Raw genomic sequence first — 21672 nt, 5'->3', positions numbered from 1 at the left:
CAGGCTGCTAACCAGAAGTTTCTTTTCAGCGCTTGTCGCACAATCAGCATATTTATTCATGTGCTGCCTATTTGTTCAAGAATTTATTTAAAGTCTCTAGGCCAAGCATTTCTACTTCTCAAATACCCTTTAAGAAATTGTATTTTTGTCTCTTTTGAAGACAAGTGTGTGCAAATACACTACCCCTCAGAATTTATGAAAAAAAGTTAGCCATATTATTATGTAACATATTCAATTTCAACTATAAATGATAAATAAGCCTTCTTGTGCTTTTCACCAAACTGTATTCTTTTGGTAAAAAGAGAAGCTTTTCATGATGAGGTAACAAACTGATAGATCTTTTCTCTTTTGTTGCATCCCACACAGTCCTTGCCTTCTCAGCTTGTGAGTGAGCATCACTCCTAGAGACTGTTGCGTGCATTCAAATTGACAGAGATTCAAAACAAGACCAAAGAAGCAGCACAACATCCAGGGAATGTCTGTATGACAGATGTTGTCAAATGCTTGTTTTGCCTCAAAGATTACTTCAGTTTTCAAAGAATCGGGGGGAGAGAGGTGGAGAGCAGTTCAGGAAAGTTCAACCCATTTGTTTAATATTTGTTTTCCAATTTTCATTGTTAATTTCTAAACCAGGCTTTACACTTAATTTAATAAAGTGTTTGGTTTGACTAATAAGGATCACTTATTTTGATTTTGCAAGAATAGAGTGAAGACTAGTGCAAAGAAAATTCATTGTACAAACATCCTGCCCAAGAAAGGAAGGTTTGCCCATACTCCATCTACAGGATTTGTAAGTACAAGAAATTTGTTCTCTTCAAAGATTTAAACTCCTTGGATTTAAGATGCCATTGTAGGGCTAGTTGTTTATAGCTTTTACATGAACATATGGTGAGAAGTTTGACTGAAATAGTTCTACAAACAGCATATCTTAGCATGTATGAAATATTTTGAATAAAGGAGTTTCTGTGTGACCCCATTTATGTGATCCACATTGCTGCTTTTCACTAATGAAAACAAAACTGATCTGAAATTTGCATGAGTGTGATGTCTGGGGATAACAGTCTCATGAAATCAAAATGATGCAGGCTGTCTTTGATTTTGCTAAGATAAACTAGAATTTGGGAGGAAGAATCTCATGGAAAATTAAATATAAAAGCAGACAGAGTTTCTGAAGTTTTAAGAACTCCTATTTTTTCCTGGGAGATTTTTTTTTGAGTCAAAGATCTTCAGTTTATTATCAATGAAGAGCAGTGGTTCAAGAGGCTGCAGACAGCACAGATTCAAATAAGCCTGAAGGAATCTTTATATTGTCTCCCAAGTATTGTAACTTTCACTAGGAGGGCTTTTTCTAGGTCAGCATATCTAGAACCCAAAATGGAGCTGATCCATAGATCTACAACTCAGATGCTGCTGCAAAGACAGATGTCTTGCAGGTCTTTCACTTACACTTAGATGGCATGCTAGATAGCTACTGTTAGAAGTTTTTCATCAGAAAAGCTTTAATTTGCAATGTTTCTGCCTACCAAACCCAAACTGATTTAACTCTAAGTCCTGTTGCTAGAGTGGCAAATGTATTTAAAGGAGAAAGGGTAGTAATGCAATAGTTCTGACAGTGAAGTTCAGACAAAAAAAAAAAAGAGCAGCCCTATGGAAGAAAAAGTGGTCTGATGAATCACTTCTCTGTTCATACTGTCCCTTTAATACAAAGCAGAATACAAATGTTTGAACGAAAATGCTTCAATTGTTACATTCTCAGCAATGCTTTCTCTTTCTCACTTTAAACCATCCAGAGTCCTTTGTAGCCACATACAGTATGGGACAGAAGAGTTTGGAAAAGATTCATCTATCAAGTTTAACAACTTTCTGGTGTAACTTCAGAGAGGTTTATTGCTTATTCATGTGGAAGTGAGTACACCCAACTTGTTTTGCCTGATTTTGCTACTTTTGCTGGTTTGCAGGGCTGTTCTGGTAGCTACAAATGGCTTCTCAAGTGACATTTGCTGGCATTCAGTAGTGTATATTTATCAGTAGTCTTCACCTCACTTCTATACGTGTAATCTATTTTATTTTGTTCTTCATAGCAACCTCCGTTCCACTGTCCATGGCCTGAACATGATAAATGGCACAGTGGCATATTTCCCTAGCTGCACTAAAATGTCACTGTGAAAAATCTTTAATGGACTAAGTGTAGCTTTTCAGGTTATAACTTGTCAAGTTACGGAGAAATTCTAGAGTTTCTCCCTAATCCACGATTCTTTGGTACCACAGCACAGACGGCAGAGACTAATTATAAGTTACAGCAGTCAGAGCAGGGCAAAAATAAATGAAGTAGAAACTGTTTGATCAAGGCTCATTTATACTTGCTTTCTGCACTTGTGCTGTGTTACCTGATGTGCTCTGTGCAGGCTAATGCTGGATGTACCTCACTGCTTATGTATGAATATGCACACATGCTGAGATCTTGGTTATTTCAAAGAATTTGCTTATCACTGTAGCACTGGATATATTCATACTGCTCCTACATCTGGGGGTGCCAAGGGAAACCCTCCAGGCTGGCCAAAGTAATGAAATGCTTTAAGAAAGAGTCTCTGGTGGCACCTGTGAAAATGAACATTATCTGGAAATAAACAGGTGAGAGGACTTAGTGTTACTACTCTCTTTTAGTTTAGGTACCAAAATAGGCCAAGAGAGGCTGACTTACATTTTAAAGCAGCCTCAGAAATGCAATGTACCTGCCCTGGGCTCAGGGATCTAGAAGACTATCCTGCTTAAGGTTTTCTGTTCATTTTTCAGCAGTTCTTGATCAACTTTTTGGACAAAATGCTCAAGTCCAGAATATGTTACTGTGAGACAGAACAGTTTTTGAGAACATTCACCCTAAATCTGACTGCAGATGGTACTTGGGTGTTGCTTTTCCTTAGTTTTCCCTGCCTTTGCAATGAATACTTAGAAGAAACATCTTAGGTCCTTAGTTATTTTCTTTAAAAATAAACCTACTTCCCTGTTCTATGATCATAAAGCATCATGCTCAGATTTCCTCTCATTGAAGAGCTAGAAAGCACAAAAGAAACGAAATGCCAGAACCAACAAGAACATTTGTTTTGCAGCAAATAGTGAATGGTGCAATTTATCTGACAAAGAGGGCATTTTTGGCGTTGAGGGACAACAGCACCTCTTTAGATCATGCCATGAAGTAGGAAGTAGCTGAAATTATTTTAAAGTGATTTTTCTATTACTTGCATTTAACTGGTATTTTTTTAATCAGGGAGGACAAGAGGTTGTAAATATTGACGTGACATGCAGCATAAAATACTTGTCTTTTGAAAAGAAGCCAGGGTGGAAGTGCTTTAGAGTAAAACCTACCTTCCTCTTCTCCCATTCCCTACATCAACTTCCACCTTATTGCAATCATGCTATTACGAGACCTGTGCCCTCTTATATCTGTACCAGTTCCAGAGGGTCCATATTTCACTCTTAGGACTTAAGTGTTCACATAATCCGTGATGACTTCCTGCAAGGATGTGACTTTAAATCCCTATGCCTACAAAATATGCTCAGTGGGAAAAAAATCTCTTGTCTGACTAACTTTAAAATCATGTCAGTCTTAGGAAGTGTCATGAGTCCATCAGCTTTCCCAACGAACATTTTCAGTGCTTATTTACTGTGTAGACACAGTACTTTATGTCACCCAGTATTTTGCTTTAGGAGTTTAGACCTCGCTTTGTTTCCAAGGAAAGTTTAAGGGAAAGAAACATCTTCTAGTAGAATAGCTGAAAGCAACATCTGGAGTAAGGTTTTTGTATACAAAGGAGGACTTGTGTCTGAAAACTTTTTTTCCCCCTAGTTAAAACAGTTGGTCTAAGAGAAAATACTGCCTTGTCCAGCAGTGTTTATTATATTCTTAGGCCATACTACTGAAATAGCTAACAGTAACCATACTTTGCTTGTCCTGAAGGGGTGAAAAATAAACTTAAAAATGAAAATGAAATGAAAGCCTTGAAATGAAGCCCTATTATGCTTTTAAGCCCTTGGCTAATTATCTGCAGTTGACACTCCCCTGGAAGCCAGCAGAAGCTCTGTGCTTGCATCTAGAAATTCTAAAGTTTATAGGCTTTCCCCTAACACTGCTTCTAGAGGACAAACAAAGGCTTTTCTCCAGTTCACTCTGCAGCCCTCAGATTACCCTGAGCTCAGTTTACTGCATTTACTACCTGTCCTCCTGAAAGCCATATGAGTATGTTCTGCTACCACTATGGTCAAGCATCCCAGAAGTTCTAAAGAGCCTTGGGGTTTTCTACTGCTTCAAAGGCACTTTCTCTCTACCCAGAGGAGTATGAATTCTGCCACTGACTGGGGTCTGAACATGGCTCTGAGAGTTTAGCTTGCAATGTTCTGGGGCTGCACCATCCTTCAGAAACACCTCTGCCTGCTCCACAGGCATGAGGCCACATCAACCTGCTCTTTGCACTTCTTCAGAGACATTCACTGAAAACTCTCTGGGTTGGAGGAAGCAGACCAGCATTGTGCCTTCATGCAGAAATTGACAGCTTGGCTCCTATTTTTTCAGCATGGCATTGCAAGGGATTCAGCTTTTCACATCTATTTGTTTAGTTTGACTGCTTATGGACTTTCAAATGCAACTGTCTTCTGTGTGTCCAAATGCCACGGGGGATGGTTTGGCTTTGTGCAAAGATGGTGGAAAAAAGAAAATAAAGCAGCTTCCCTAAGGGCTTATTCTTAAGACACACTGCTGCTTGTGGCTTGTTTCCCATGGAGGACAAAATTTCTCCTAGTGTTTGATATATATGAAGATACCACTCCTGCTCTTTGCCAGCATTTAAAGGGAGGATGTACTCAAAGATCTCAAGATGCACGCAGAGACTATCAACAGTTTCAGATTAAGCACAGCCAACATCACTGTGACCAAACTGGATATTGTATTATTGTCCTTTTTATAATCCTTTTTATTCTTGTGTGTGTTCAATATTTCACTTGAAAAACAAAACACTGAAATAAAAACCCCACACATTTTTCCTACTGAAGTGGTCTACCTGACAATAAAATTCAAGTACTTCTTTCTAAAAGGTGTTTCAGAAAGCACTGAAGTTACAGTAAGGAAAAGAAAATATTCATACTGGCCTTTCCAAAAGCACTTGCCTGCTGCCTAGTTTTACTCAATTGTAGTAGGAGCAGAGCTAACGTACGACCACAGTCCGGAGCAATTTCACACCTATAAGCATGGGTAGATTTCCTGGTGAACATTTAGGGTGTTGCAGACCCCCTCCTGTATCCTTGCTAGATTACAGGCTAAATTGAGGCCAAGTTTCTGCTCTGCTCCCTAATACATATTATGGGTGAAATCATTTCTGTGTAAATCCCTTTGTGGATTTGGGCCTGAGTGTTTTTGAAAATCCCACCCACATGGGACACCCGTAGGTCAAATGAAAAATTGCATAAGCTATTAACTAAAGCTATAGCTTATAAAAAGTTACCCACAAGAAAGGTACACAGGTTAGTGCTGCTCCAGGGCATCCTTAAGACACACTTCAGTAAGTTATAAAGTTATCTTTGGAGAGCAATCAGACCAAGTTGTCAGTCCTGTAAGGATAGATTTATGTGTCTCTGACATGTCACTTGTCGTCTTTGCCACTTCATTGCGGCTATGATATTTCAGCAGGAGGTAACCATTGCTATTCCCCTGCCTGAAAATCCACAGAACTTTCTTCTGTAAACATTTATTACCCTAGATATTTTCACAGGACTGCATCTCTGAATTAATCTATATGTTTTTTTAACTCTCACTCACAGGTCAGTGCTTGTTTTTCTCAAATTTTTCTCATTTTAATCTGAATTTATGTAGCAGAAAGTTCATGGGCAAACATTTTTCCCCGAAAAAATGCTGGGATTTGTTGAGTATTTTTAGCAATATCTTTTAAAAGTTTTTTTTTTGTTTGTTGCTGAGGAAGTAACCTAGGTCATCACCCTGCACTGGAAGAGTTACTGTCTTTGTCATGAAGGGGCCTAATCAAGAAGTTTGTTAGTAATCTGTACTATTGATGCAATATTATCATTGAGCTTACCTCCAGGGTTGGTCTTGTTTCTCCCTGTATTCTCCTGAAATATTGTTCTGCAGGCTGGAAAAATGATTTGTTCTGGCTGAGTCTAAAGTGAACAATTAGGGAATGGAAACTCTCAAAGTGAGTTTATGTTTAAGGCTTAATTCTCCTGGAAGTGAGCACAGTGGCAATGCCAGCACCATGCAGCAGACTGTGTCCTGACTGCAGCTACCCTGGAGCCTGAATCCTCATCCCAGCTCTACAGCTGTGCACACAGAATTGGCGTTTGGTAGACAGAAGCTGAAGACAGAACAGTGCATGACCCAGTAAAAATCTGTAGCCTAAGTGATACAGTCCTCCCAATATTGTTAACTTTTGTACATAATGCCCCCTGGAGACACGTTTACAGAGTTGCCATTTCAGCAAATGACATTTTGCATATTCTTTGGAGATGCCACATGGGTAATGCAGTCATACTCAGCTGAAAGTGCCCATGTGAATTGAACATGACTCAGCTGCTCTCTGGATTACACACACAGGGTATTTTATGTCAGCAGACAATAAGAGGAGCTGAAGTGGGGCTAGAAAATGGAGAAAAGACATCTTCCCTTCAGCACTGCCATTTTGGTAATGCTGCAATGTTCTATGCAGGTAGCAGCTTATACTGGTGCATAGTGGAGATCAGCTTCGTAACAGCGGAATGTTTTTTGTAAAAACCAGTATTTCTCAAGTGTTTCTCTCTTTGGTGTGTTTCACCAGAATTAATACTCAGAAGCTACTAAGGAAATGTTCTAAAAGATGTAGTGATATTGCTTCTGCAAGTTCTTGGTTATTTCCCTTCTCTTGTTAGGGCATATCAAAACTTACTAGAGACCCATATCACTTTCCCCCTAATTCTGTTCTTTAATGTCCTGTTTTCTTCACTGATTTTTTTTTTTTACTATTGCCTTTGAATTACTGATCTGGCTATTCCCTTTGCCCACGCCTACCTGCTGCGGTCTCCTTCCTCATGCTGGGGACAGTTTGGTTTTTTCTCTAATTACCAAAAGGCCTTCCTAGTTCTCTTTGGAATTATTTAAAAAATAAATTCTTTTTGTCATTAAGGCTCCTCCGATATTTGATCATTATTTATTCTGAAGTTGTTCGTCTCCTTTAGACTGTAAGTATTTTACAAGTTAAAATACATCTGATCTCACTGTTAACAGCAGGCAGGTTCAAAGCAGAACCAAGTTAGGCTGACTAAATCTACCTATGAAACTTCCCAGTATTCCACTGATGTTCCAGTGCTTTATTGCAGCAAACATAAGTGCTTTTAGAAGGCTTGGTTTTGGTACAAAACAAACAAACAAACAAACAAACAAACAAACAAACACAGCTCCCACCAAAAGAACATGTGATCTCCCCATGCATACTTGGGTTCAAATTCCTGACCTGCTGTCTCTCTAACTGCAGGGGACTGTCAATTCACCCACAGCCTGATAGTTATCCTTGGGCAAGATGCACTCCACAGTTCCTCCTGGAGGTGATCTACTTCCTATAACAAAGCATTCTTCAGAGTCATTATCTGAATTTGCTTCCCCATATATTGGGTGAGCATCCCCACAACCGCACTGCAGAACTGTGCTGAAACTGAGCTGCACTTTCTAATGAAAATTCATTTCATTGCAAAATTCCCAATCAGCTCTAATTTGGAAGCCCCAGCTGAGCTCCTGCTGTGAGATATATCATAAGAGACAGATCTTGCTGTGAAGGGCTGGCAGGTTGGAGAGATGAAGGCTGAGAAGAAAAGCACAACAGAAAGGTGAAATGGCTTCCTCAGAATCATGCAATGGGTCAGTGGCAGTTTTAGGTCTTCTTAGTGCCAGCCACAGCCCATGCTACCTCTCCCATCCTGAGTTTACAGACAGACTTAGCTTTCCCTGGTCATCTTTTCATTAACTAGATTATTCTTGCATGTAGGTTAATGCTTGGGTGCACAAGTTCAGCAGTTTTGAACCTTGCTGTTTACAAAGCATCATGTACATATATATGGCACCATCAAAAACTTTGCGGTAACAGATAACAAAGATGTCACAGTAAAATGCTTAAAAGCCAGGCCCTATTGCACCAGAGTAGACAAGAGGACAAAGAATATCAAGTATTATTCTAACTAAAGTCTTTCAGCTGCTCTGAACAAGGTAAGAAATATTATTAGAATTTCACAGTTTGGAAAATCTGGCATAAGATGGTGCACCTGAGCCTGTACAGGTTGTTAAGCCAATGCCATGGCTTTGTGAATGTGATGCCTTAAACTTTTTCAGATGCTTCCCTAAATCTCTAAGATGATAAGAATTTTTAAAGCAATTTCATTTTTTCTTCTGGCCTTACACTGATTAGGTACAGAATTAGAGACAACTTGTTATATATTATGAATAGTACACCATTGTATTTTGTTTATTTTTCCTGGGAGCTTTCTGAAACTAAAATTTCTCTTTGAGAACAGCTGGTCCATGCCCCTGAGGAAAAAGATGCTTATGTCAAGGCTGAGGTTAATGATTTTAATTTGCAGTTTTTGTGGGAATATTGTTTTGATTCTGCAGATATCGCTGTCTCTCCATTGTTTTAAAAAAGCAGCAATTCTTAAATAAGGCTTTACATCTTATTACCCCAAAACATGTTTAATTTTGTTTGACTAGATCATGTCAGTATGTTAATAGAATAATTGTTATTCCAAACATGCTTGGTGAACTTGAATACCAAAGTGAAGTTTATATGTTTAATCAAATATATTCAGTAATTCCAGTGGAAAATGCAGAAGTGTTTTCTGTCAATATTTTCTTGACTTTTGAAATTAGTATACATTGCCCAAATTGTCGTTCTTGTGTATCTATTTTCTATCCATATCCAAGCAATTGAATTCATTTGTATGACTGTTTACAATGACTGAAAAGGGAAAAAAATACCCCACAAGGTCACATTGGCAATACTTGCTGGTAGTGCTTTTACAGGTATGTGATCAAGGGAAGGAAACATCTTGCAGATTTTCAAGCCATGAGTTGTCAGATGGGTCATAAAACCAGCTGCGATTCCCAAAACTGTACTGTATTTTTGGATGTATTATAAAAAGGCTGCCATTTCTCTTTTTTGTCTCTCATGCAACATTTCATCTTTCCTTCTGCATGAGATGATGACTTAAATCTAGTCTAGTTCCTTCAGAGATCTTCAAAAGAGGAAAAAAAAAGGCTTAAAAAACATTACTTGATAAAAAGCTTATCCATAATGCTATCTGGCTTAGAAACCAAGCAGGGAACCTTGGGGTGAGCGCTGCCCATGGAGTGGTATTGTGCAGGCATGGGCAAGTGGCAGGATAGCATGGAAAGAATGAGAACAGGAGATTTGGAGCTTTGGGAGCAGAGGAGATTCTGAGAAGACACTTGAAGAGACAGCACAGAAGTGGGATATAAAATGGAGATAGCAGAGGAAGAATGATCTTGAGGGCACAGGAGGAGAACAGGGAAGTGCAAAGAGCCTGTAGGACCAAGAGGGAGCTAATGGATCCTATGAGGCTCCTTGCTGCTGTTGACCCAGCTACCTCTCAGGTTGCTAACATTGTGGGAAGATGTCCAAAGGGAATTTGTAGAATGTGGTTTGTAAACTTTCTATATATTGATCACTAAACTCTCCACATTTTCTTGAAGCAACTTTCTCCAGCAGTGACTGCTTACAGACCCAGCCAGGAGAGAATATTTGTGGATGGACTTTTGGTGGGTGGTGTGGCTGGCAGAGAGCAGGTGGAGGCAGTGCCCCTGAGCTCAAGTGTATCATGTTTGCAATTTGTTTCAGGACTGACCCTGAATCTTCCAGGCCCTGGAAGATTTTCTGTCTTCAGGGAATGTGAGGAAGTGTGGAGACAAAGGGAGAGACTTGAAGTATTTCTCCAGGAAGAAAAGATGTAAATATTCTTCTATATTCTTGTATATTGGCTGATGGTTTTTAAAGATTTTGCTAAATGGTATGGTTTTATTACTTCTAATAGTAGAAAAACAAGTGGAAAAGAAAACAATTATGTTGTTCTAGGATCACAGTTGTTATACATTTCCTCAGATTATCTTGATTGGAAACTTCATACCTCATTTGAGATAAGACATTCTTTTCATTCTTCTTTTTCTTCATTCTATAAGTTATTATAGAATTAAGGATATGATGATTTTATTCTTAACAAACAGTAAAATATAATACCTACGTTTTCACCACATTTGAAAATGCCGTAGAACTGCTGATGGAAGTATGTTATTCTTGCTTCTAGATAAAGAACCTCAAAAAAGGGTATTTAATATGAAAATTCACCTTTCCCAATGATATGTATTTTCAACATCTACAGTGCATTCAGAGTATTTTGTGTAGCTTCTCGGCTCTGAAAAATCCATGGACAAATTTTCACAGAGATAGTTAGATGATATAGATATAGCTACATCTATTTTTCTTTTAGGTGAAAGTAGCATCTGAAAAAAACCTGTTCTTTCATCGAAGCAGTGAAGCAGCAAAGCAGCAATATAGGGCCAGAGCTGGAAGTACTTCTGCTGTAAATCCACACCAATCCAACTAAGTCCAAGCACTTGTGAATATTAAATTCACACTAGTGTAGCTGAGAGTGGAAATGACCTTTGTTTTTGAAACCCTTGGAGTCCGAAGTGAAAAAAAAAAAAGGAGCAGGGTTTAACCTTTAAACCTTTCACTGACCTTTAAGCAGTACTTTGGATTATATCTGCCCTTGTTAATCTGAAGCCACTTGCAAACATAACTGGCATTCCTGTTTTTAAAGTATACTTTATGTACATTATAGAATGTGTTGGCAATTGAAAAGTTTGGCTCCTGTTCATTGCGTCTTTATCACCTTTTAAAGTGATGCTTGTCTTTGTAAACAAAATTTCATAGTTAGCAGCAACACAAGAAATGATTTGTGTTGAAGTGCATCATGTAGGTGATGGCTAGGCATAGATCTATACTCTTGGAGGTGCAAACCCACGTGTTGATCAAGACATAAAATTTTGTGGAATTCCTGTATTAATGCAGAACACAACAAGGAACAGCTTTGCTAGCACCTCTTTCTATCACAGGTGAGTAGAAACTTCTGCAACATCTGGCCAGACCATTATTTTTCCTTCTTTGGCTTTTCTTTCTTTCACACAATTCACATCACTGCTTTGCATGCACTTTTTTCTCACGTATACCTTCCCCATACATATCTTCATTTTGGTCTATTAAATCCAAACTACAGGTACAAATGACATAAAATGAACCATGAATTTATCTTGGACAAGATCTCACTGCTCTCATAATCTAAACAGAGTTTAATTAACACTAGAAACATCTACTTCTTGATATAAATAAAATAGTCTAAAACTGGTGATGGTAATTTCCTCTTTTCATTCACACAATGATTGCAAAATGTCTTGCCATTCACATGGAAATTTCTCTCCTAAATATGTCTATCTTTAGTGGAAAAATGTCATGGGCAGAGCACAAATTTATAGAGGATGTATATGTTTAAGAAATAGCAGCTATTTCATATTCTGTGTCCATCATTTGAATCAAGAATTTTCCTGCTGGATTGTTACAGTAACAGAGGAACCGATGCACTGCCCCTTACATTTAAGCTACTCTTCAAGTGCAGAAATACTGACCTTAGAAACTGACAAAATTACAAACAAGATATTTTGCCTTGAAGTATGAAATGCTGGAAATTGCTGAGACAACCTAGCATAACAGGGACATTCAGGCTGAATCAGTGTGAGAAACACCATTGTAGGTTTAGAAAGAAATGCACGGGATTTGTTTTCCTGTAAAGTTTTACCAGGACTTGACATTGTAAAGACATTGAGTGTCATAGGCTTTTAAAGAAATAAAGCAGAGAGCAAACACTGAAAGGTCTTGTGATGTAGCTGGTGAAAAGCACCTGTTTTTTATGGTGGATATTTATTTGAATATGAAAAGTACTATACATTTTATTATCATCTCCTCATCTCTTGCTGTTGTGTGTTGGAGAATGACTAAATCTCTGGAGAGGGATCAGATCTGTAAAAGTTGTCAGTTGTTAAGACAAGGTATTCAGTGAATAAATGAATTATTGTACTGAAGTCCTTTATTGAATATTCCCGTGTCACTGCTTTAGTTAACTATCAAGAACACAGGCATTTAACAATATTACTTTAAATTCAAAATGCCTTGAAAGTACTGAGATTCAATTTGCAAATGTAACCAAGAATAAAACATGTGCCTTGGATTACATGTCACTTCTTGGGATGTTTTGACATATCACATTTAGAAAATAGTTTCCTGTGACAGAAATGATTAAAATAAATTTCAGTTATCTATGACTTATAACAGTCCAGTTCTTGGTTAGTTTGCTTTCTGCATCACAGCAAGCACCAGTTGACATGCTCACTTGTGCATCAGTGTGGAGGCCAACTGCTTAAGGCTAAACTGCTATTGTGTTCCTTGTGTGAATAATCCTGTTAGCAGCAAGGGAACACAATGGAAAAATCATAAAATTGTCAGAAGTGAGTGAATTACCTGACTTCCTTCTGTTTTCTAGAGGTGATCTGTGCAGTATTTTTAGACAGACCTCATGTGTGATGGTACCAACATCTTCAAAGCCTCCACCTTTTTATTTCCTCTCAGGGGTACCAAAATCACACCAGCTCTTCAATATGTGTTCAGATGGGCACACTTAGAAAAGTAGATAAACAAATCTATTCAATAATCTGTCCTCTTCACTTACAAAATACTGATACCAAGATAGAAAATATAAGGATACCCAGGGAGGTACTTTTCTCTGTGTCTCTCATGAAAACACACTTACTCTAGAAATTCAGTATATAAGGACCACAGAACATTGTCCCAAAGAGCAACCATGTCCATAATGGAAAATATACATTAAATTCAGTATTAAATCTACTTTTATTAAATATAGTTAAATTAATTACAGCTTCTCAGTACCAAATTTTAGTATTACGTGTAGTATTACATTAAAAAAATTAATACAAGTAGGCAATTCCTACTACAGAGTTATGCTCAAATTTGCCACTCATATTTGTGGAACTTGCAGAAATCTGAGAAAGACAGCTTTGGGTTTATTAACAAAATGTCACAATTAAATTTATCCAGGAGGCAGGTAAGACTGCCTGCTAATAGTAACATTCTCAGAACAGCATGATTAGTTCACTGATCAAATCTCCTGCCCATCCATCTATGACATGCAAATACCAAAGCCAAAAAAAGATTATTACTTTTTGCAGTGCACCTGTTCTTAGGACATGATGAGAGGATTGTGAAGACAGTGATGGAACATACAACAAAAACCTGTTGCTTCATGCTCTGTGACACGTTTGCTGTACCAGGAATGAAACAGAGAGAAGGAATTCGGCCATTGGGATGATGAAATCTGGATCCTGGTTCTATAAGCTGCTGATGATATGGACTTCTGTTGTCATTTGGATGTGTTTTTATATTCACTGTCTTAATTAATAGTTATGGATGTTGCATGACATGGTGTTAACACCCTATCTGAAAATAAAATGAGTACTGACATGTCAAGGACTTGGCTAAAAGGTGTTTTGATTTCTCTCTGATTAGTGCTGGATCTCATTGTTGATCTGTTAATCATTTTAGCTTCATCAGATGAAGCAGAAAGATGGGCAAAGGCAGGTTCTGTTTCCCACAGCATCCTGGGACTGGTACCAGCTGCACAAGAGGTAAGACAAGGTTTGAAATGCATTAAGGCTGCCCAGGTACCAAGTAACCAGTACCCACCTCTCCTGGTCAAACCCTCCTGCTTTCCCACATTCAGTGGGTGGCAGAAAACAACAGCTGTCCCACCCCTTAGGCTATTGGCTAAGACCTGTGGGATTCATGCATTTGAAAGCTTCATGTGGGAAAAGAAAGTAGAGACTGAAGCACTCACACCCCAGGGAAAATGCAGAGATAACACCCCAGAGGGCACAGCAGGATGTAGAGCACCATCACCAAATTTTGTCAGAGAGCAACACCTCTTGGACTTTTATGATGTCCCTGACCTGAGAAATGTGTTCTGTGTATAACATTTCAGAGGCAGCCCCTCGGGTGAGGCAGACACACCCCTGTTCTCTGCATAGGTCACAGAGGGAGTGAGACATGAAGAAGAGGAAAAGGAAGAAGGTTGCCCTGCCCTGGTGAGCAGGTGCTCTTCTTCATCAATATCATAGCAAGTACCCCAGGAATATTAAGGCTGGAAATTGAGGAGCTTTAACCTGCTTAAGACTCTGGGGCTCTTATGCCTTTATGTACACTTGTGCAGAGAAGAAGCAATTAGACTTGCAGTTCAAGATACAGATACAATTAATGCTGATGTTTGGTAACCAGTTCTTGTCTTCTGATATGCTCCTTTGAAGGAAGAAAAAAAAAAAAAAGTAAAAGAGAGAAAGCAAGCAAAACTCCTACAATTTAACTTTGCTATAAGACTTGTCTTCATCCCCTTAGAAACATTAAAATCCAAGTACATCCCAGTAAAACATTTTCAGGAGATGGTACTCAGTACATAAAAAGCTAAGCAAATAAACTTCAAACATCAAAGTACCAGATCTTAAAGCTTGGAATTTAAAACTGCAAAGTGCACAGAAATAAAACCCTTGCGGACATGCTAAAATGTCTAATTCATTATTATTTAAAAAAAGATTAAAAAATAATTTCTTAACATTAAAGTGCAATCAAGCACTGAAGAAATTATTTAAACTTTCCATAGGAAAAAAGCACACTTTAGAATGCTGCAAGGGTATTGATGGCTATTAAATATTTACTTTTCTCTCTAGCTCACACTAGAAAGAGTAATTTGTATTTGGCAGAAACTGGCTGCAATTACATTAGTCAATCCAAAAGCCCAACTTGCTCATACAAAATGCAAACAAATTAGTTAAAATGGTCTAATTAGCAGACTGTAAAAATGCAAAGCAAGGCTGGCATAAAAATGTGTGCTAGACAAGTATACTTTTACAAAATAAACAGAAAGGCAAATATGAAATAGTCTAATAAATCCTAGCTAAAGGACTATAATGTGAACCCAAATATTTAGGGATTGCATGCTTTAAAGCAAAATTTCTATGGACTCTTAAATATTTTCTCGCAAGCCACATTCCATCATGAATACATGATTAATACCACAGCTGAAGTTCTGGGATTTCAATTGAGCTCTGTGGAGCCATGTGAGGGCAGGTTATAGATACATTTTGTGTGAGAATATACACAAACACAGCTCCTAGTCAAGTTAATCAGAGTGCAAGGTAGCTTTGGAGCACACAAAGAATATAGGATGTGGCCTATGGAAGGAAGGTCAAGTCATTTCTTTACATGTAGTGTATTTGTTTTTGTTTCCACAATTAAGATAAATAACTGGAAGCATACGGAAGTGTGGAAACAGCTTAGATAGAAGATAAAACATGTTTGCTCTTATGAGAAGTATAAACTGTGGGCATTGTCCATAAAGACTTAGCTTACTGGCTGAAAAGAATCACTACAAAATCTCTCTTACTGTGGTCACTGGTATGTCAAACCAGAAAGGGCTTTAGCATCTTTTGCTTCATAACACCACTGCAGTTTCTTAGTCTGTGGGGTTTTAACTTTCTGGTTTCTACACTACATATATAATAGTCCCTTGTGATTCATAACGTATCACATGAAAGAAGCTGCTGTGAGGTGATGATGTGAATTTGTCTCATCTCACCACATGTTCCCTTGTCCTTTAGCATTAGTAGAAGCCACATTCTTTCTTCTTGCTACCTGACAGATGGCAGAGAATGGGTGGCTTTGGCAAAATAGTTAGAGATGCACTGAAGAAACAGTGACCATGAACCTCCAACAGAAATGTCATGTTATTTGTCACAAAGAGCCTGTGTGCAAAAGCAGTGCAACAGCAGAAGTGTTCTGCCTACCCTGAAGAGGAGGTCACCCAATAGAAAACATCCCTTGGCAGAAGCAGAGCAGTGGCCACAAGGTGTGGTCATTCCAGCCATTAGCATTTAGAGCACAGGAGAGCTGACTCAGTTATTTCACTGAAATGGTTTATTGTGGCACCTTCACTTCCCCATGCTGTGCTCAGATTGCCTCTCTGTGCCAAAGAGGTTCAGTCCATCACACTCTCTCATGAAGGGTATTTATTTGGTGGGAAGGATGTTTCTGCTGTTTTCAGTACCACTGGAGGAATAAGGTACTTGTAAGTGTAAGAGCAGAGTCCAGTAGAGATGGATGGTTATTTGACTTAATGCTTGACAAATGGCTTTGAGAACAGTAAAGGTAACAAGCTACATCACAGAAATGGTCTTTTCCACTTTCTTACCCATTGCTAGATATTCCCATCTCACAAAATTTTCTATATACTCAGAATCTTGAATCCCACAGAGCTCCCTGGTGATGATGGGATAAAACAAGGATGTTGGATATATGAGGAAGAAAAGGAAATGCTGGCATCAAAAAGGACATTTAAGAGAATCAAAGCTTGAGGTATGAGGAAAGAAGTCCTATCATGTGGGAAGGCTCTATCCTGTTGTAAAGAAATTCCGCTATGTTGTCCCACTTCTGTTGCTCCACGTCATGGGTGACAGACAGCTGACAGGATGGCTGCTCTGTCTCTGCTATGCTCATGCTGAGATACCTAAGTGCTATGGTTGCTACCTGTTTGTTTGAAGGAGCAATGGGACCAAAGACCAAAATTCAGCACAGTTCTCCAGGCTGGTGGCTACAATGCTTGGTTGTCCTGTGTTTTGTTGCTGCCTCTACAGTCAACTGCAGCAAGCCCAAGTGAGTTAATCAACTTCCTGCTTGGTGCACGGCTTTGTTCACTCTTCTCTGTATCTGCTGGCAGTTCCATTATCCCTTAGTTGCCAAATACTAGGAAAGGCATAGATTCCTGAGCTTTTGCAATGTTCATCCTAGAGCTACTCGCCCCTTGCCAGTAATTCACTGGAGGGGTGGATGAATCTGAGAAGAGTGTGTTTCAGCCTGGTGCACTTCAGCAGATCTCCCCCTCTTGTGATGGCATCCGAGCCACCTGGTCAAACAGCCCAAGAGGGGAAGTGGCATATTTCCTGTTCCCTAAATCTGCTGGGAGTAGCAGCGCAGTGTCTGCAAACCAGCCTCATACATAAGTCAGCCTGATTTCACAGAAAGCTTGACTCCAAACTCTACTTACCCCAGTGAAGAGACTTCCTCTAGACTCAGTGGCTTTAGCTCATGCACAGGTCACATCTGGTTGCTGTTTTTAGCAAGACATTGACAGTGGAATGAAAGAAATGATGCAGATACCGTATCTCTAGTAAACCTGCATAAAGAGATGTGAGTAGTGAGGAAAGGGTTGTGGTCATCCAGGAAAGGGTAACGGGAGATGTTGTATGGGAACTTGGGTGGATGGGAAAGTGAACACAAAGACACAGGAGGAAAAGTGATAGAGATGAAAACTGAAGCAGAAAGGATGTAAGAACTATAGCAAGAAATCATGTGTAAAGAAACTAAAAAGGCAAATGACAAGGAAGACTAATTGTACATTTCGTTGCCTGAAACAGTGTTTGTAGCTGCAATATGACAGTACAAATCAGATTTGTTTCATAGGTAGATACAGCATGTTCACCACGGGGAAGAAGTGTGAGGGAACCAAATAAGGAAGAAAGAATAAATGGTCAGTTTTCTCAGTTAAAACAGGGTACTGCTGGAGAGCCACGGGAACCTGGGCTGAGATCTGTACTAACACAGAATTACTGAAAGTAGAAAAACTAAAACTTGTGAGAAGAATTAAAGAAAAAAGTCCTCCTGATATACACCTTCTGATAGACATTGAGGTGCTGGAGTGTGCCCAGACAAGGGCAAGGGAGCTGAGGAAGGGTCTGGAGCACAAGTCTGGTGAGAAGTGGCTGAGGGAACTGGAAGTATTTAGCCTGGAGAAAAGGAGGCACAAGGGGGGATTTTATCACGCTCCACAACTGCCTGAAAGGAGGCTGTAGCCAGGTGGGGGTCAGTCCCTTTTCCCAAGTAATAAGTGATAGGTCAAGAGGAAATGTTGCACCAAGGGAGGTTTAGAATGGATATTAGGAAAAAATTCCTCATGGAAAGGGCTGTCAAGCAGCAGAATAGGCTGTCTCAATGAAGTGGTTGAGTCAGCATTTCTGGAGGTATTTAGCTGACTTTAGATGTGGCACTTGGGGACATGGTTTAATGGTGGACTTGGCAGTGCTGGGTCAATGGTTGGACTTGATGATCTTAAAGATTCTTTTCCAACATAAAAGATTCTGTCATTCTATTATTCTATGAGTGTCTAGGCAATAAAATAATAGTCAATATATTCTATTTCAATAATGACAATGCATGTAGGAAAAACAAACACATCTACATGGCCGTGATCACTAAATTAACAATTTCATCTCAGGAAAGACATCATGGATAGCCTGATAAATATATCAGCCCTGTGTTCAACAGCAGCAAACCCAGTTAAGAACATTAGGAAAATACTGGAGAACAGATCAGAAAGTATTCTGCTGATATATAGCCTGTGGTGTACAGTCATATCATCTCAAAAACAATATGGTTAAACCTAGAAAAATACACTGAAAGAAAGAGAGAATGGTTTGCTGCATTGATTAGATTCTGAATGAGGATGTCTTAAAGACTATAAAGTGTCTGTGTGGACAAGAAGTGACTGAGGGTTAACACAGAATGTCATTTCTTCAGGAGACACAGAGAAGGTAAATATGAAATATTATTGGCATTTTATCACAATGCAGGAACAAGCAGTACACAAGACATTACCAGGTAACAAACCAAATGAAAGAGAACTTTTTTTTTCACAGATCAGGTAGCTGAAGTGTGAGACTCATTCATGTCCACAAGTTGTTGCAAATCCTTAAAGATAAGTAAACTCAGTAAAGACTTAGTAAATTCATGGAAGGCAAATCCTGAAATGCCTACTGAATGCAAAATCTGGGTCTATAATAGTAGCAAGTGATGACCCACTGTGTAGCTACTTTGGTTTTCTGGAGAGAGAATATTGGGAAAAGTAGTTTTGTTGTTGTTTTTTTTTTTTTTTTTTTGTTTGCTTTTTTTGGTTTTGTTTTTTTTTTTTTTTTTTTTGTTTTGTTTTTTTTTTTTTGTTTTGTTTTGGTTTTTTTTTGTTTTTTTGTTATTTTGTTCCAGTATGAATGACCTTTTTGATAATCTATGAGGTACAAACTAGAAGTGTTTTTATCTTTGCAGAGAATACAGAGTAGCTTTAAGGAATCTGAACTAAGTAGGATGCTGCGGAGTAAAAAGCTTGATTCATTTTTTCCTGAAGAGAAGACAGCTTCATTACCTTTGGTCTGAATTAGCTCAGGGAACTTGCTGTACCAGTCTCACATCTCTTCATGTCCTACTTTCACCAACCTTCTTTCCTTTGCTGATTTCATTAACATTCTGCTACTCAGAAAAAAATTTGTTCTAAAATTACACACACATATACAGGATGATGAGAATAAACTCTGGTTCCCTAATTCTAAAACACAACAGTTTTTCTTTTGTTACTGTGGACCAAGCAGATCTAGAATTTGTGAGGTGAGCATAATTTATTCCAGACTCATGTTGCAATAGTTTATGTTCTTGAGCCTTTGCAGATGTATAGTCACTAGAGAGCTGTCTGCTGACAGGAGTTTTTACACATATTCAATCTAAATCAACACTCCAAATGTAACATTGAAGGTGCAGTGAGCTTGTGTGGATTTGTAGCACTCCCTGGAGGACTCTCTGTCTAAAAACGAATAAACATTTCACAGTTCTCAGTAAGTGAAGATTTTCATCATTTTTGATGCATGCAATATTGACTGGGGTCCTCATTTTAATTTCAGTATTATTCCACAGCTAATAAGTAATTGGAGAATAACTTCTTGCAAGTGAATGATAAAAGTGAAAATAAATCTTTCCATATTTAGCTGCTACTTTTTTTCATTATAAACAAAGCAGCAAAATAGAATATTCATTGATAAGCGAAATGTTTTTCATACTTATTTAGAACTACTGCAAGATATTGATATTTTATCATCAGAACAAATAAAAAGAAAACAACTAAACAAAAACATTTATCTTATTTCTTTATATAGGTTTAGGTTTTGTATACCTAATATGAGTGTCACAGGTTCAGTTGTGAAAAGTTAATTCTGCACAGTATTAATTGTTGCAAGCTGTAAACTTATGTGGAGATGCCAATTTCTAATGATTGATTTAAAATCAGTTAATACAAAATAATGTCTGAATATGGGGTTAAGATCTCAAATTTATTCCTTAAACAGTAAGATGCTGCTTTTAGAATGAAGTGACTATGAAATGTTTCTGAAAGGCTAATAGAATCTGTCACTGCAGATGCAGAAGTGCAAACATATTGATGGCTTGTGTGTGGCCAGTGTTTACAGAGGTCTATGAATAATAAATAATCTAGATAAATAAAATTAGTTAGGGTTATGCAAACAGATATCAAATAAATCAAGGCCTCCTGCTCATGCATTAATACAAAACCAGCACTTCCGCATGTTTTTTTTTTTTTGTTTGGGTTCTTTTGGGTGGTTTTTGGTTGGTAGGTTGGTTTCACTTAAATAGATGTCAGCAGACATGGATTTAATCAATCAAAATTTTTAAAGTTATAGCTGATTTGGGAAAAGGCCACAAAATGTCTCTAACCCTCCATCACAGCCGTGGTACCCACAGTCCCTTGGGGCCAGCAGGTTGCACCTTCCATAGGTGCACTGCCATGCAGTTGCATCAATGCAGCTCTGCAGCTGGCACAGAGCCACAGCAGAGTCCAGAGAAAGATCATGTGTGACTACTAACATAAAGAATTGGAAGTCAAGGAAATTCAAGAGCAAAAGTGAAAAGCTCTATGTTAGTTCTTTTTTTTTTTTTTCCTTTTTTTTTTTTCTCATAGGCATTCAGATGTTCATTTTTTATCAAATGAAATGTATGGATAAAAGCCATTTTTTATATTGCTGTGTATGATGCATTAGGAAGGAGAAGACAATTATAATGTGTTTTTTTTTTGTATGTGTGATGGTCTATGTAAGCAGAATTTCATATGAAAAGAGAATATGTAGGGATTACATGTCAGCTGCCTGCTTCCTTACATTATCATGTCCAGCATAGCATGGTTCTATGCTAACAGACTAATTATGAAATGCATTTTGGTATATGGATAAGTGAAATGCACTTATTTAATAATTCTTTATTTTATTTCCAGGAACTTTTGTAATATAAATCACTAAAATTGGCTATCCAGTTCCTATTTAAATATGATACTATTCTTTTACATCTTGAGGCCTTTTACATCGCCACAAATATCAGTATGTGTACACTATGATCCAAACACAAACAGTTTAGCCTAGAAGCAGTGGCATTGGGTCCCCTACTCTACAAACAAGATTTTACACTCTGATGCAGAGAAGTTTTAGAGAATCCTTGCACACAGTCTGGGCAGAGGGAGGTAAATATTTAATGTGAGACATGGCTTTCCATTTTTTTTCTGTAATCTAAAACATTAGGCAACAGCCAATTGAATAATGTATAGGATTTCTTAATGTATTTTTCACACCAGTTAATCAAG

At 38.2% G+C, this 21672-nt stretch overlaps 2 long non-coding RNA genes across 2 annotated transcripts; one reads left to right on the top strand and one right to left on the bottom strand.

Annotated features, from left to right (window-relative positions):
* Window positions 1-707: 707 nt before the first annotated feature.
* On the top strand, window positions 708-13631 carry LOC128785883 (uncharacterized). The gene is made up of 4 exons (XR_008430079.1): window positions 708-790; window positions 1791-1905; window positions 9879-9987; window positions 13334-13631. It is a non-coding gene; the product is annotated as an uncharacterized LOC128785883 (long non-coding RNA).
* LOC128785884 (uncharacterized) lies at window positions 12009-13359 on the bottom strand. Its single transcript, XR_008430080.1, has 3 exons — window positions 13325-13359; window positions 12609-12764; window positions 12009-12110 (listed from the first exon to the last, which is right to left on the bottom strand). It is a non-coding gene; the product is annotated as an uncharacterized LOC128785884 (long non-coding RNA).
* Window positions 13632-21672: the final 8041 nt, after the last annotated feature.

Source organism: Vidua chalybeata, chromosome 3, assembly GCF_026979565.1.
Source record: "Vidua chalybeata isolate OUT-0048 chromosome 3, bVidCha1 merged haplotype, whole genome shotgun sequence".
Taxonomy (NCBI): Eukaryota; Metazoa; Chordata; class Aves; order Passeriformes; family Viduidae; genus Vidua; species Vidua chalybeata.
The sequence above is the reverse complement of the archived record's forward strand: the minus strand, read 5'-3'. Positions and strand labels throughout refer to the sequence as shown.